Genomic DNA, 18,755 nt, shown 5'->3' with positions numbered 1-18,755 from the left:
AAAAGATTGAATAAATCTGGTTGAAGTCATTGTATCAAGAAATTATGGTTTCTTTACAAATAGTCCACATGAAGTAATATTGGTACTTATTTTGATGACAGACTTCATACTTAATATTAGAAGTAACATTCCTTTTAGGCTCTGTTTTTCAGTTTAACCCACTTTCCAGAATGGTTCTTATCCTTATTTTAAAAGCTTCCCATTGTCAATGCTTCACATAGTGAGTATTTAAAAGAATGTAGTTCTGCATTTAATTAGATGACTCAATTTCAGTCATTCATTTGACTGCAAGTAGTAAAAGCATGGTCTTTGAAACATAAAGTATAATCCTAGCCTCGGGATCTTGGGTAAGTGACTTGACCTTTTTGAGCTTCAGTTTCTTTATATGTTAAAAAGAAAGATATAGAAAATACCTACCTCACAGAGTGTGGGAGTATTAGGTGATGCAATAAACATGAAGTGCCATATCCCTGTCACATAGTGCTCTATAAATGGTAGTGATTAGCATTGTTACCTTCATTTTCATAGATTGCTCATGTATCAGTACTTTTTCAGTGAATACAGTATAATTTTAACAAAGAATCTACATTTGTCTCAAGAATGAAAATTTCCTTAGTGTGAGTTGGCTGAAATAGATTTTTTTTAAAAAGAATGAAAATTCCCAATAATAGTAATACTCCAAATATAGGGTAAACAAAAGTAAGTCCTATCTCAAAAGAAAAATGCCATAATTTGGATAAATTTGGAGTATTACTGGGTTTTTTTTGCATGCAAAAATCCTTCAGCTGACCTCCTAGGAGTTAAACGTGATATAAAAATGAACCCAGAGGAAAAAATTACGGCAAATTTAACAACTGACTATTGAAAACTTTAAGTTTTTGTATCTATTCTCAACTCTTAATTTAACTAGGTTTAAATTGAACTCACTAATCTGGATACTTGGAGAAAGTATCCAGGATTATTCTGTGTACTTTTTCCTTTTCTGCCATTCTGCTACACTTGATGTTCATTTAAGTTAAAATGTTGGGGTGGTAGTGGTAATTTCAAAAGTATACTGTGAGACTTGCTCTCCCAGAATAGCCATAATTAAAGCTAGTGGGCACAATTTCTGACATCTGCACAGATAGGCATCAGAGAGGTGGGAGACACATATTTGGGTCAATATCTTGTATCAAGTCTAGTGACGCACATCACAATGACAGAAACAGGCCTTGCTAGATAGCAGCTCCCCTATCCACTACTTACTCCTTCCATTACATCATCCGCAAGTTTTCTCTCCTACCTGCAAATGTTATAGGTTTCTTTGCTGATTATAACAAGTAACACTTTACAAATATATTAATTTTTATAAAATACGACTTCTCCCAGAGTACAGAGACAGAAGGAAAGCCTCCCAAAGTTTTTAAAAGCTAACAACCCAGATACCAAATTAACACAAATTTAACATGATAAAATCACAAGTAAAATTAGTTATCAAATGCAGCAGTATATAAATTACTGTTAATGCCTTTTATGTGCTAGGTGCCAAGCACATTATCCTGTTTTTGCAATAAACCTATGGGGTAGTTATATCATTATTGTCCCCATTCTGTAAATGAGGCAATTCAGGCATAGAGACATCAGTTCACTTGTCCTAGGTTACACGAGTAGCAAATACAGCCAAGACTTAGATTCCAGTAGTCTTGACTTCCTAGGCTGCCCTTTTAATTTCTGTTTTCTGCTTCTGTGTATTAATTTGTAGGTTCTGTATATAAGAGAATGATTCACTATGACAAAGAAGGGTTTATTCCAAGAATTAAGTACTGGGTAATATTTTAATCATATTTAGTATTAATACACCAAAAGAAGAACCATGTCAATAGCTCTTTGGATGTACAAAGCACTTGATAAAATTCAAAAATTGATCTCTAATTTGTTTTTTAGGTTAGTTGTTATTCAAAGGAAATGTTTTCTCTCCATTTTCTCCGCTCCTATTTCACTGTCTCACACATCATGATGCCTATTAGAGAAATACTAGAATCCTTCTCACTATAGACAGCAATAAGATGTGGATGCTGTTGTCACTGGTTCTGCACATGGCAATGAAAAAGAAGAAAGCGAAAGGAGGCACACCTTTGCTTCTTTTCCAAATCATCAAAATTTGGTATGGCAAAAATCATAAATAGTTACAAAGCAAACAAATTGATAAACTACAACATTTATGACAAATTGCCTTAATTCATAAAGGACATTTTCAAAGCCGAGGAAAAAACAATCAGTAGATAATATCAATCAAAGACTTGTGCAAGCAAAATAGAACAGCTGACAAATTTAAATAAATGCTAAATCAGTAACATACTGATTAAAAAGTAGATTACTTTTCGCTTGTCTGTACAGATTTAAAATAATAGGCATTTTCATGGATATGGGAAGGAAACATTCTGAGATAACAGCTTATGAGAGTTTAAGTCTTGAGGACAGGTAAACTGTATTAATCAGAAGCTGTAAAAAGGTTCATACCCTTTGACATAGTATGCTGGGAATATTTTCTGAGGAATTGATTGCATAAGTGCACAAAGATGTATATTTTTATGATATGATTCTACACAGTATTGTTTATAATAAAAACTTGGAAACCTAAATGTCCAATAATAGAAAAGAATAAATTATTGTATATGCATATAGTGGGTTACTAAGAAATGATTCAATTAGTATAGATATTTTCATTGACAAAGGTTTCTTAATGGTAAGTGAAAGGAAAGGGAAGTTATAGGATAGTATATCTAGCATATAAATATATTTGTATGGGATATGGTTAATACAGAAACTTTTAACAGTGGCCATCTTTAAAGAGTGGAATTTTGAGTAACATTTTCTTCATATCTGTATCTTTGATTTTTCCCAATAATAATATATAAATGTATGTGCATCTCTCTCTCTGTCTCTTGCACACACACACCATATATATACACACACGTATATATACACACATATACGTATATATGTGAACATATAAATGTATGTGCATCTCTCCTGTCTCTTGCACACACACACACCATATATATACACACGTATAGATATATATACATATTTATACCCATATATGTATTACATATACACATATACGTATACACATATATATGTGTATATATATATACTGGCTTTTAGAAAAGTTATCCATGACCTTGTATCTTGTTATTAAACACAGTGAAACAATCATGTGTTAGGATTTATTTTATGAGGTGAAAAAACAGGCTACAAGGTATTATGAAAATTTGGATTGAGATCTATTTGTTCAGAAAGCATTTTCTAGATTTCTTATTCTATACTAGTAATATACAGGAATAACAAGATATAGTCCTCTCAATTCTTCATTACATTTGGAAGTAGTACATTATGTTCTCTATTTAGCATATTGGGAAATGAATATGTAAAATAATTCTGATTTCCCTGAGCTTAGTGGGTACATGATTAATAACTTTATTTCAATATTTTTTCTCCTATATCTTCCTCATGAGATTTCCTGACTCCTCTGTGTTGGCTCTGGATCTGTGGTGGGAAAGCTGTCCTCCTCTATGTACTGAATTTATATGATTATTGTCCAGTCTAATCTGGAGTGCACTTTGCTCAATTCATTTCCAATCATAGCAGGTTATTTAGGTTTAAGTGATGAATTCTGAACATGCCTGTGTGTCTTTGCTTCAACAAAACACATACACGTACCAGGGTGTGCTGGACACTGTGTTAAAGGTTCTGATGTCAAAGGATTGATGGCACTATAGTTGCCTTGGAGGAGTTGTATGTCTAATGGAAGAGGTAGATATAAGCATAGTTTTCAGCAGACTCAAATCTATTAAGCTTAATATTTACAACTGCTATAGCATTTGCATAAAATGAGTATCATTTTAGCATCTCTTTTGGCAAGCCAGGAAATGTCTGTTTATTTAATTTTCTCATTTTGGACTTTACAAATTATTTTCTGATTAAAAATAATTTGAGGAAATAGAGATTTCCATAATATTTTTCAAAACTGTAATGTTCTTCTCATCTACTATTAATGGCACAATGTTTTAAAATGCTTTGCTAAAAAGGCAGCTTTAGGATTAAAGGATAATTTATGTAACGTTAGAAACAGCAGCAATAATAATTCAGTAGAGACTTTCATCATTCAATTTATGAAAAGCATATTGCCTTAACATAATTTCTTAACTGGAAATTTAGATGCAGGAATCAAATCAGTCTCTTAAAATATAAAGTCCCAAAGACAGGGAAGTCTGGAGGAGCATTTGGAGGGATTAATGTCTCACAACTTGAAACATATATGTAAGAATTCATGCAAACTGTTTATTTTACATCTTTTTTATTTAAAGAATTTTAGCTCCACTTACACATAAGAAAGACTGGAGTTTTAAATAATAGATGTCCAAATTCATGCTTATCCAGATTTATATCACATTGCAGCCATATATTTTGCTGATGATAGTTAAATAAGTTGCTACCGTAAAATGTAAAGCTAAGTATCCTTTTTAGCACCATAGTGCTAAAATTTGAATGTTAAATTTGAATGTAAAAATTTGAATAGTAAAAATTTGAATGTTACAAAGTTCCTGTGGTGTTATGTCAAAAAAAAATTTTCCTTGTCAATTTGCAAACTTTCATTATGCATTAAGTAGGTATACTTAATATTTGAACAACTATGGATGTGTATCTTTATGGTACATGTATGTTCCCAAAATAGATGAAGATGTGTAATTTATGGAGCAAACATATTCAGCAATGTGACAAATGTGGGAGAAGTATCTCTTGATAAAGCAATACTTCTTTAAAAAGTAATATGTTTTATCATTTTAAATCTTCTGATCTTTTTCTTCCATTCTTCAAAAATGGAATGTATGGTCACATCACTCTTAGGACAGATTAGCAACTTTAAACATAGACAGCTTTCTGAAATACACTAAATGCTTTTTGAAAGAGTTTAACTTTGAAAGAGTATAACTCTTTCAATTAACGTTAAGATACTGTTGGGTTTCAAAAGAGAATACTCCAGACAGGGTATATTTTTCTTTTTCTACTGGAAGAACCAGACACAATTTAGAGATAAACTGGGGACAGATTTTCAAGTTCATCTGGGGACAACTACTCTTTTAGAAACATTTTGTTTTTAAATATATTTTATTGAATGTTGTTACTTTTGTCTTCAGAAAGTGTTACATGAATACAGAAAATGTATGTTCCCTATGGGGACCTGGAAAATTAAAAACGTGTATCATCCTGGTAAAACATATGGGAAAAACTGGCCAAAACAGTTACTCATCCAGGTTTGCATCTTTTACTTCTTGTTTATTCATTTAGAGTCCTCTTCCAGTGTGTGGACCTCTGCAGATTCTAGATAACTTTTCAAATATGCTAGATTTTGAGCTGTATATATTTTCTCAAGCAGAGACATCTGAGTATGGTGAAAATGAATTTTCAGAGAACAGAATTGCCAAGCATATGTGATGGAACTGTAGGGAAAAAGGGCATAACTTTAATCTTCAAAGAAGCTTAAAAATAGCTACACAGTTATTATGCATGAGGCCTGACAATTGACATTTCTCATTTTGGCAGCATTCACCTACAGCACCCTATCAGCAACTGAACACATTCATCTCTGGAATAAATGATTAATGAGCTGCCTATCATTTCCATTCCTTTTGTACCAAGTAGTGGAGGCTTCAGTTGATCATATTGCAGCCATCAACATCATTACTGAAATTTATTCTGCCACTAGAGGGTTGTACTAGGATAATCAATTAGCATTTAAATAAAAGAATTAAGTTATGACATTAAAAATAACAAAAAAATAATCCCTTCTGAGTCACTCTGTCAGACCTGGTAAGGTGGTTTTGTTTTTTTGCTCATCAGACAGCATCACAAAATCTTAGATTGAGGAAGGAAGCATGGAAGGATTGTTCTTGTTTCCAGAACAACCCTCTAAGATTTCCAAACTTCTCATTCTTTTTATTAATCACTGTCATGTTCCTTGAAATGCAAACTTATGAAATGCTACAATTTGCATTCAATGATGACCAATGAAGTTGCCAAATTATTTCCTTCAGAGAAAAAAGGATAGAGTTAGGCATTTTTGAAAAGTCGGAATTTATCCAAAAAGCGGAAAGTTAGAGAAAGGACATTTACAAATGATACTGAGATACAGCAAAATAAAGCTTTTCTTACATTTCAGCAGGCAGATTTGAGAATGAGGTGATGAGAACAACATCATTTAGATGTCGGGGTGACGTGGGCTGCATTTCTAAAACAGCAGATAATGTGGGTCTTCATAGTCCTACAAAAAAGTGACAGATTGTAGTTTTGGTTAAATGATACATCCAAGGAAAATGAATGGTACTTGGAATCGGTATTTTAGCATCTCTTTCTGCTCCTGGGACCAAGTTCTTCAAGTTCTCAATATTACTGAGCTTAAACTCCCTCCTCATCTATATTCATCTTCCAGCATGGCTTTCTCCTATTTCCTCATTGTTTCCTCTCTCTTCCCCTCTTTGAATTTCAAATTCTAATATAAACAGTTGGTTTTATCTGCCTCTGAATTAAGACACTACCTTTACTACATTGTATTGGTCACCCAATCAAAGTGCATGTGCATGTTCTTCAGAGCTGAGACGAACTGATTATACAATGAAATGGAGCTATCATAGGTCCTCAATCCAGCTGCTCTGTCCTATACTTGATTAATATTATTTCCACCATCTGTTGGTGGTGGTATTGTGACTTTTCATTTCTTTCTGTCTTTGTGAGCTTTTAAGAAGAAGCTAACAAAGGCTGTTTTGAGGACTGTTAAGTAGAGGATATTTTTACCTAACACTGATTAATGTAGATAGCTGAGTCGTACTTGTATTTTGAAAAATGGGAAGAAAATGGTCATAGTAAGAAGCACTGGGTGATAAGAAAAACACATAGTAACAAGATTTCTACATGTGAGCCAATTGCAAACTTCCTCTATGTGTTAAAATTCTCCAATGAGAAATACAGCAATTCGTTTCAGTCACCATGAGATGGGACAGGTTAGGCCACGTTGTGCTTGACCTGGTCGTGAATGAATAACCACACACTTCTTTACCTTTGGCACAAGTGGCTCATCAATCTCCCACTTTCCCTCAGATCTTTTTTCAGCATAGTATTCTAGGCACCAGCTACCAACTGGCCAGTGTTCACCTGTTCGCCATTTTCAGCTTAACTACCAATTTGAACAATTGGAGAGGTATTCGAACCGGATGGTAAAGCTGAAATTAGATCTCAAGTCTCTTGACTGAAGTCTAGTACTCTTATATTTCATAGACAATGAACTGGACCAGATTAATTCTTTTGTTAGTATAATGTATATTCTATGAACTTCCAATAATTTTAAAGCTAACTTTTTATTATAAAAATGTTGCAGGCTCATGCTAAAGTCACTGTGGGAAACAGTATGGTGTTTCTTCAAAAAATTAAAAATAGAATTACCAGCCAGGTGTGGTGGCTCACACCTGCAATCCAAGCACTTGGGGAGGCCATGATGGGAGGATTGCTTGAGCCTAGGAGTTCACGACCAGCCTGGGCAACACAGCGAGATCCCAACTCTACAAAAAGAAATTTCCAAAATTAGTTGGGCATGGTGGAGCATACCTATAGTCTCGGCTGAAGCAGAAGGATCACTTGAGCCCAGGAGATCAAGGCTTCAACAAGCCATGCTTGTGCCAATGCACTCCAGCCTGGGTGACAGAGTAAGACTTTGTCTCAAAAAAATAAAAATGAAAAAAACAAGAAAGAAAAAAGAATCACCATATGATCCAGCAATTCCATTTCTGGGTATATACTTAAAAGAATTGAAAGCAGTTTTTTGAAATGGTCTCAAAGAGTTATTTGTGTACCAATATTTATAGCAGCATTATTCACAATAATTGAAATGTGAAAGCAACTCAAGTGTCCTGGACAGATGAATGAATAAGGAAAATGTGGTATACATATTCAAGGCAATATTATTCAGCCTTATAAAGAAAGGAGCTGGATGTGGTGGCTAACGCCTGAAATCCCAACATACTTTGAGTGGCTGAGATAGGAGGATTGCTTGAGGCCAGGAGTTCAAGAAGAGCCTGGGCAACATAGTGAGATCCCATGTCTACAAAAAATACAAAAATGTGCCAGACACGGTGGCATATGCCTGTAGTCTTAGCTACTCGGGAAGCTAAGGTGGGAGGATTGCTTGAACCTGAGAGGCAGAAGCTGTAGTGAGCTATGATCACACCACTTCAATCCAGCCTGAGTGGCAGATTAAGACCCTGACCAAAAAAAAAAAAAAAAAAAAAAAAAAGGAAATTCTGATATGCTGAAACATTAATAAATTTTGAGGATATTATGCTAAGCAAAATAATCTAACCAAAAAAGACAAATACTTTATAAGTATACCACCTGTATAAGGTACTTAGATTGGTCAAAATCATAGAAACAGAAAATAGAAAGGTGGTAGCCAGAGACTAAAGGGGAGGGAATGGGGAGTTACTGCTTAATTGATACAGAGTTTCAGTTTTACACAATGAAGTGTGTTTTGGAGATGGATGGTGGTGATAGTTGCACATAATTATGAATGTATTTAATATCATTGAACTGTATGCTTAAAAATGGTTACGGTGGTAAATTTTATATGTATTTTGCCACAATAAAAAATTGGGAAAAAAAAACAGGCTTATCACAAGAAAAAGAATTACAAAAAGTATAAAGTGGAAGTAAATTTCTTCTTAGCAGTTTGCCCCATTATCTTCCTGCTCTATGTGTCACCTCCCTAAACTCCAACTCTCACTTTCTAGGGAAAGCTGCTTTAAAGTCTGTACACACGTAAGGAAATGTTCTGTACATAAACCACATCTGGCTGTGTTTCTCTGTGTTCATTTTTGCCTCTCTCTCTTTGCCTGGATAAGATCATACTGCATAAACTCTCCTCTAATGGCCTTTATCCTATCTAAAATATGTATTTTGAAGAGTTTTCCTTATTAGCCTGTATATACCTAATTTTAAAAAACTGAATGGTGTGTGATTAGATGTCTACATCTCCCATTGATAGAAATGTACGGTATTTCCATTTGTTTTTACAAATGATACTGCAGTGAGCATCTTTGAGTATAAATCTGTGGCTACTTGTGAGTGAGTTTATCTCTTAGATAAATTAGGTGGAATTGTGAGCCAAAAGTTATGTGTATTTTACATTTTGATAGATATTGACCAATAGCCCTCCAAAAGTTGAACTAATTATCTCCCTATAAACTACACAGTATAGGAAAATGCCTGTTTTCCCAACACCTTCAACACTTACCATTATAAAATTTCTACTTATAGCCATGTAGTAGATGAAAATCTTGAAAATATTTTAATTTACATATAGTCAATTCTGAATGAGGTTAAGCATAGATTTTATATGACTATTCACTGTTTGTATTTATTTACAATGCACTGTTTATTCATTTCCATGCTCAATTTTAACGGTGTTTACTTTGAAGAAAAAAATAGCTATATGGAAAAGCCCTGAATTATATGTAATTCCCTCTTTATACACCTTTTCTGCTATAATTTGAAAGTTAGCTTTGGTCAATTTTTTCACTGTCACTGTTTCTTTCCTCCGCCTCCTCCCTCTCCTCCCTTCCTCCCTTCCTCCTTTCCTTTCTTCCTTCCTTCCTTGATAAGGTCTTGCTATATTGCCCAGGCTGCAGTGCAGTTGCTATTCACAGGTGTGATCCTAGTGCACTACAGCTTTGAACTCCTGGGCTCCTGTCTCAGCCTCCTTAGCAGCTGGAAGTACAGGTGCATGCCACTGCACCCAGTGCCTTGTTTCTTTTATGATAATCATTTCTCTTTTAACCAGATTCTCCACACCTTGACAGGAATTAGGGTGAGGAGGACTAATAGTACTGCCAAAAGACCCCGATGGTCTTGTTTTAGAGATAATTTTTGTCATAACATTGCTTAGCATATTATGCTTTATAATCTTCTTGTCAGTAACTGTGTCCTTGGTATTCATCTTGTTTCTCAGTCGTTTCTACTACAGAAATAATCATAATTTCAAGAATAACAAAATGTCTGATTCCCTGTTTTCAGGATACTTTCATATACTAACAGACCAAAGTGACTGGACTTGGCCAATTCAGTTACAATGAATCCTATTGAAAAATGAACCTGGTTTACCTGAGGGCTAACTATTCAGGAAAAAATCTTTATCATGAAGACTTTTTAGTTTAATTTTCAAACAGGAAATTTATTCACAAGTGTATTAGGTTCTCCAGAGAAGCAAAACCAGTAGTACACACACACACACACACACACACACACACACACACAGGGATTTATCACGGGAACTGACTTTATCATTATGGAGGCTGAGAAGTCCCAGGAAGAGCCATCTGCAAGCTGAAGAACCAGGACAGCCAGTGGTGCAATTCAGTCCAATTCCGATGTCCTGAGAACCAGGGGAGCCAATGAAGTATCTATCAGCTGAAGGTATGAGAACGTGTGTGTGTGTGGGGGGGGGGGGGGGCAAGTCCTGGAGTCCAAAGGCCCAAGAACCAAGAGCTTTGATGGCTGAAAACAGAAGAAGATAGATGTTCAGACTCAAGAATAGAAAAATTCATTCTTTGTCCACCTTTCCGTTTTATCTTGGCACTCAATAGACTGGATGATGTCCACTCACATAGGTGAGGCTGGATCATCTTTACTCAGTCTACTGATTCAAATGTGAATCTCTTCTGGAAACACCCTCACAGACACACCCAGAAATCATGTCTTAAACTATCTGGGCATCCATTAGCCCAGCCCAGACACATAAAATTAACCATCACGACATGGCTCAAAAGTCAAGAAGTATAAAGAAAACAAAGTGAAAAGTTTTTTTTGTTTCATCCCCATCAATTATCTTCCAGTTTCCCCACCCTATCCTCATGGAGTTTGTAGTATAGTGAACAGGTAGACAACCAAGAAATTATAATAAGGTACATTCAGTCTTCTCATTATCAGTAATTTTTTATTAGGTTTCTAGGTTCTGCGAGGAGGGTGTTACAGAATGCTGAGCTGGGAAGCTTCAACCATCAGATTTTAATATTTGTCAGTGAAGGGTTTAAAAAGATGGAGAAAAACTGAGTTAAAGGAATGAACTGCCACAGACAAAAATAAAATGGTCCCTTGGCCTACTTCTTGGAATCTCTATTGCAATAATTGCTATGTGTGTGGCAACTTCCTGGAGGTTACTTATATAAAAATGTATCCTGAAGTAATTCAAATGTGTCATGCTAATGCTCTGTCCACTTCTTACTAAAATGTATGGGTTAAAATTAACAATAATACTTTTGTCTGGGTACTGAATCTAAGTAGAAATTACTCATTTCTAAGTTGTAATGTATTGTATATAAATGTAACATTGTTATAATACAATTATATGTACACAATGTAAAAATGTAATATATTGTGTATATGTACAAATGTACATTTGTTGTGCAATATAATTGTAATATTTTCAAGTCCTATATGAATAAAGCTGTTATTTGCATGACTGTGTCCTATGAATAGTTATGGAAATGAATGAATAAGCTTTTTAGAAAGTTTCCAGAGCCATAAACACTTAAATATTTGTGCCTGAATTTTCTCATCAATTCTTTAGGTGTTTTCCCCTAAACAAAAGAATCTGTGTTTGTTTTTCATGAAATCATTTTTCTATTTTGGCATACATTTCTTTTTCATTTTAAAGTCTGCAATCTTTATTATATAACCTGCAGGCTATATGTGTGAGGTAATCCACTCCCCCTCTCTGTTGGAGGGGGAATGTTTTCCTGTGTCACTCTGTAATTTGTTTTGCAACAATTATTGCTATCTGTAATCATATCTTGTAATCACAAGAGATATATAGCTGAATTTAGAATCTGTTGAGAACACAGAAGGCAGCAGCAGTGTTTCTAAATGTCACTGACTTAATTATTTTAACTCATAAAATTTTTAAAGGTTCAAATGCATCAACCCAAATCATCCATTTCTGAAATGTATTTTAGATAAATCCCTTGAAGTGTTCTTTTGTTGCAAATGGGTGTCATTATGCATTAGTTTCTTTCTCCAAATCCCTGCAATACCCTAATCTAATTTCCAATAAGACCATCTATCAGACAACTTATCTCTAGTTCCTGTGTTTTAAAATTACAGAAGCTAAATGTTGTGTTCCAGATTGTTTAGGGAGTCATACCTAGAAGCATTTGGTGCCTTACACTTCTTTCTATTCTTTCGATTAAGAAAACATAAATGTGTACATAACTGGTGTATTTTCCAATTATTTTAGGTGAACTTTACAAATGCATTTTGGCCCTTTTGCGGGGACCTATTTTTCCTTTTTAAAAGTACCAGCCATTCAACTTTGAATAACAGACAATGGAGCATTATTTTTTTTGAAAAATAAATTAGGTAGAGTTTTAGCGTTTGTATATATTAATCATTTATTTTTCCTGTACTGCTTAAAATGTATTCTTAAATTTGTATGTTGGGCAAGGCGTGGTGGCTCACACCTGTAATCCCAGTACTTTGGGAGGCCAAGGCAGGTGGATCACAACATCAGGAGTTTGAGACCAGCCTGGCCAATATGGTGAAACCCTGTCTCTACTAAAAATACAAAATCAAAATATTAGCCAGGTGTAGTGGCACATGCCTGTAGTCCCAGCTACTCGGGAGGCTGAGGCAGGAGAATCGCTTGAACCCAGGAGGTGGAGGTTGCAGTGAGTTGAGATCGCACCACTGCACTCCAGCCTGGGTGACAGAGTGAGACTCCATCTCAAAAAAAAAAAAAAATATATATGTGTGTGTATGTGTATATACATGTGTATATACACACATATATATAATAGGTTTAGGTTATGAGATAGAAGATAAAGGAGGAAAAGCAACATAGGATGTATTTTATTCCTATTGAAATGTTATTTTTATTTTCCTTAAAAAGGGATAAAGTGGGCTATTAGTGCCAATTTTGGCAGATGAGTAGTCTGGTGACAAATAACACAGTAATAAATCGATGGCCCCCTTATACCTCCACTGGTAACTAAAGTTTACATTTGGTGAAGAAGATAGAAGCCTTTGCAGCTGCCTTAAATTATTCTATGGAAACAAGTGGTGCGTGTGTGTGTGTGTGTGTATTTTTTTTTTCTTTTTTTTTTTTTTTTTTGAGACAAAGTCTCACTCTGTCACCCAGGCTGGACTGCAGTGGTGCAATCTCAGCTCACGTCAACCTCCACCTCCTGGGTTCAAGCGATTCTCCTGCCTCAGCCTCCTGAGTAGCTGGGATTACAGGCGTGTGCCACCACGCCCAGCTAATTTTTGTATTTTTTGGTAGAGACGAGGTTTCACCATGTTAGCCAGGCTGGTCTCAAACTCCTGACCTCAGGTGATCCACCCACTGTGGTCTCCCAAAGTGCTGGGATTACAGGCTTCAGCCACCGTGTGCAGCCATAAATATATATGTCTTACCTTGAGTTGTTTTCATGACTTACTCACACGGTGGAGACTGAAAGAAATTGCTCAGTAGGTCAATTCCTTTAGGTCACTGAGTCCTGACAGAAATAGTCCACAAATTCCCCTAGTTTAGAGGCAATGATTTCTAATTCCTAGCTCCCCACTTGGTCCACAGTATGCTCATCTGGAAAACATTTAGTCATTTCTGAGGAGATTCTAAAATGAGGCAACCCTTGGTCAACTATCTGCCTTTCATAAAAGGTCAATCAAATACATGACCAACAAAGACATACATTTCTGAGCCATATGGAAAAAATAATTGACTTAATGGGACCCTGATCACTTAAAAGAATAGATGCGTCTCTTAAAAAGAAAAGTGTATTCTCTCACCGGTTCCAATATTTTCATAATATTTAAAGCTCTCAAATGCTAAATATATTAAAACATTTGAGTGAAATGTGGCACTGTTTCTGATTTTCTATAAGGTTATGATAAATTTACTTGACACAATTTAACTTTAAATGATCATGTTGTGTTAAGCAGAATTAAATTAATGAAAATAAATGTTACCATCTAAATAATAAATATTTCCTAATTGAGTAGCTAAGGTAAAAATAATGCTAAATTATCTAGTTTTTAATTAGTAATTATTCAACAGAAGATTTCTCCCTGCTAATTATCTTTCAAGATTCAGGTGAAAAGATACTAAGATCTTTTAACAAAACCATTCATTTAAGTCCATTATCAAATAAACTATAGTACCTTAACATTTTATGGTATGAGATTCTCACAGTCAAAATCATTGGCTTGTTTTCCTGGGTAATATTTCAAACCCCTGTGAAAAATGAATAGTTGCTTAGAAAAGAGGGCTAATTAAGTCACAGTGTCATTTATGGCATTGCCCAAAACTGTCACTCTGCTCATATATTTTCCTTTCTTTCAACTTACAGCCCTCACTATTTTTTGATAACTGGAAGTTTTCTGAATTTTGCATCTTGAATACCTCACTGTTTTTCTTTATCTGCCCACCAAAGAAACAATCATGTTGAAACTGCATTTTTTAATATGCAAAAGCCACCACATTTGTCTAAAACTTACATTCTGTAACATGTAAAGAAACAATAGTATGCAAACTACAGTTTTATCCTTGCAATCAATATGAATGTATTACACTATAAATTGTTTATGGCCTACACTTCTGGCCTTAATTAGCCATCTCAAAACGTCATGCTGTAGGTCAAATGGGGTCATAAAAAACATAAGTGGCTTACCTCAAACCAACATCACTATTAGAAAGTAACTTAAAACACATGCTTTATTGGTATTCTAGATTTAACATCATCTTCTTAGGAAAGATAACCTGGGGTTCCAGAATTATTAATTTTTTTAGCAACCTGTCAGAATCAAATTCTATGCAAATTAAATAAGAAACCAAATCGGAGTTTCACTAAATAGAACCTACAGAATTTGCTTGTTGTTAATGCTGGTGGATTTCTTTGAAACCTTAGACTAGTTAAATACTAAATAGCTAGTAAGAGTGGAGACATTGCTAGAGATTATACTAGACAGCTGTTGACTGAGATTTCATAGGGCAGTTTTAGACCTTGTTTATTTGTATCTCCAGTAGTTAGCCCAGGAGTTTTTCTCCAAGTGCTTGTTAAATAATATAATGCATATTAAATTAATACCTTAAAAAGACAACCTCACTCTAGAAAAACAAAAGACAACCTCAAAATTCTATAAATTTAGTAATAATACTAGTTGATCACTCAGAGCACGTAACTCACCTTATGAAGAGGGGCTTTCAGAGTTGTGTTCAATTTTGTCACTTTCAGATGAAAATAAAAGTGAACACTGGAAGAACATCTGTAAAATTACAACCAAAGACAACCATATTGTAGTTCATCATTCATTCCCTACATTAGATTGTGCTTGATATTTCTTCAAAAATTCAATGTTAGTAAAAAGTTTGATTGTCCTAGTGAATTTAAGGATATTAACACTCTATAACCTATTGTTCCTTTCCTTTCTTAGCTTCCCAGGAAGATTTGGGGCTAAAGTAAATGCCTGATTATGTTTTCTATATTAGGTTGGGTGTTTTTGTAGTTACCGTTTCCTTTTTCCAGTATTTCTCTTTTTATAGTTTAATCCTTTTTAGAAATGTGTGCTGTATATTATGAATTAGTGGCAGTTTTTTATTCTTAATCCTCATTTTTCAATTGTTTTTGAGCTTTCAGAACACATTGTTCGCTACTTCTTGATTTTTTTTTTTGGACAGAGTTTTGCTCTCTTGCCCAGGCTGGACTGCAGTGGCACAATCTCGGCTCACTGCAGCCTCCATCTCCCGAGTTCAATCAATTCTCGTGCCTCAGCCTCCCGAGTACCTGGGATTACAGTTGTGCACCACCATGCCCAGCTAATTTTTGTATTTTTAGTAGAGGCAGGGTTTTTCCATGTTGCCCAGGCTGATCTTGAACTCCTGGTCTCAAGTGATCCAACTGCCTCGGCCTTTCAAAGTGCTGGCATTACTGGCGTGGTTGAACCTCTCTCTTCCTTGCCTTTCACTATATTCTTTCGGTCAACAAATATTTATTGAATACTTAATAGTTGTCAGGCACTGTTGTGATTCCTCTCCCAACTCAACGATCCTGTTCCTCATCCCATTCACTCTCACTTCTGCCCCGTAAATGGTGCAGGTCCACCAAGGTTCTGTCATTTATTTTATGATGTTCTCAATTCTGCACTCTGCTTTGATTTAGGAACACAATCCCTTACTTGAAACTTTTGAAGCCACATATGCTTCAAAATTCTGAATTTTTGGATTTTAGCAAAGTCATAGGTTGTAACAACCATATATTTTGTAACACTTTACACAGAGAGGGGCAGCACTCTTTAATCAAATCTATTAATATTTCTGCAATGAAATATATGAATGTTTACACAAAGCGAGATAGGGACTATGACTACTATAGTAGAATATGTAGACTGTATAAGCCTCACTGCATTTTTTTTTTTTTTTTTTTTTTTTTTTGAGACAGGATCTCACTCTGTCACCCAGGCTGGTGTACAGTGGCACAATCTCGGCTCACTGCAACCTTCATCTCCCAGGTTCAAGCAATTCTCCTGCCTCAGCTTCCTGAGTAGCTGGGACTACAGGCATCCACCACCATGCCAGGCTAATTTTTGTATTTTTGGTAGAGATGTGGTTTCACTACACTGGCCAGGCTGGTCTCACACTCCTGACCTTAGGTAATCCACCTGCCTCGGCCTCACTACAATTTTTTTTTTTTTTGAGACGGAGTCTCGCTCTGTCGCCGAGGCTGGAGTGCAGTGGCCCGATCTCAGCTCACTGCAAGCTCCGCCTCCCGGGTTTACGCCATTCTCCTGCCTCAGCCTCCCGAGTAGCTGGGACTACAGGCGCCCGCCACCTCGCCCGGCTAGTTTTTTGTATTTTTTAGTAGAGACGGGGTTTCACCGTGTTAGCCAGGATGGTTTCGATCTCCTGACTTCGTGATCCACCCGTCTCAGCCTCCCAAAGTGCTGGGATTACAGGCTTGAGCCACCGCGCCCGGCCCTCACTACAATTTTTACCAGGTGTTGCAGCTAAATGAGTTTTGTTTTAGAAAATGCTTTTCAAACCATTTTTGATTTTGAGATTGCAGATAAGGGATGATTTACTTCTTACCTTTTCTACTTTTCTAACTTTTTCTACTTTAAATATTTTAAGCAAATTTTCTCTCGAATCTGTCTGGTCCTACATTTCCAAATATTTTCTGGACATCTTTACTAAAGGACCTATCAAATACTTTAATTTGTACCAAAGCAAATGTATTGCCTTCTAACCCACTGATCTCTTTCTTGGTTGTTACTCTCTTTAACGCTTAGCATCATCACTGACAATGGGTGCAGGCCTTCATTACCTCTCCTTCAGTTTTGTGACTTCCTAAACTAGGCTGGATAGGCTAATTTATTCATGCACTATGTTAGACATCAGCAAATACCAATAAGGCAGGCTTAACTTCAGGTTCCCCACTTATAAGGACCTCTTCTTAGTGGAGAAGGCTAATTAAAGGATTAAATAAATTAGAGAACATTGGTACAATGGGCTATTTTGGAACCATTAAAGACGATGAGATGACTATGTCAATTGCCAAGACATATTAAGAAAAAATGCATGTTGTGGAATAGTATATTGAGGTCCTATGAACAGATAGTTCATCTATATAGAGAAAGTCCTGGAAAGCTATATACAAAAACATGCATATTAAATTAATACTTTTTGGCCGGGTGCGGTGGCTCAAGCCTGTAATCCCAGCACTTTGGGAGGCCGAGACGGGCGGATCACGAGGTCAGGAGATCGAGACCATCCTGGCTAACACAGTGAAACCCCGTCTCTACTAAAAAATACCAAAAAAAAAACTAGCCGGGCGAGGTGGCAGGCGCCTACATGTAGTCCCAGCTACTCGGGAGGCTGAGGCAGGAGAATGGCGTGAACCCGGGAGGCGGAGCTTGCAGGGAGCTGAGATCTGGCCACTGCACTCCAGCCTGGGTGACAGAGCAAGACTCCGTCTCAAAAAAATAATAATAATAATTAATTAATTAATACTTTTAAAAGACAACTTCACTCTAGAAAAAACAAAAGACAACCTCAAAATTCTATAAATTTAGTAATAATACTAGTTGATCACTCAGTATTTAGCTCACCTTATGAAGAGATGCTTTCAGAGTTGTGTTTAATTTTGTCACTTCTAGATGAAAATAAAAGTGACCATTTGAAGAACATCTATAAAATTACAACTAAAGAGAACCATATTGTGGTTCATCACTGATAGCAGTGTCTCTGGAAAGACAATGTGGATTTCATTTTCTGATTTTTCTTCTTTTAGTGTTGAAATTTTTCAGAGAATATGTATTTTAATCCGAAAAGGGATTATCAAATTAAATGTGATGAGATATATGAATGAATAAATATAATGAAGAAAGGAATATAACACGAAGAGGCAGGGCACGGTGGCTCACGCCTGTAATCCCAGCACTTTGGTAAGGCAAGGCGGGCAGATTGGTTTAGTTCAGGAGTTCAAGACCAGCCTGGGCAAAAATCACAAAACCCTGTCTCTACCAAAAATACAAAATATTAGCCGGGCATGGTGGAGCACACCTGTGGTCCCAGATACTTGCAGGGGCTGAAGTGAGAGGATCGCCTGACCCCAGGAGGTCAAGGCTGCAGTGAGCTGAGATCGTGTCATTGCGCTCCAGCCTGGTCAACAGAGTGAGGC

This window comes from Theropithecus gelada, chromosome 3, assembly GCF_003255815.1.
Source record: "Theropithecus gelada isolate Dixy chromosome 3, Tgel_1.0, whole genome shotgun sequence".
In the NCBI taxonomy this organism is placed as follows: Eukaryota; Metazoa; Chordata; class Mammalia; order Primates; family Cercopithecidae; genus Theropithecus; species Theropithecus gelada.
Note: the sequence above shows the minus strand (reverse complement) of the source record.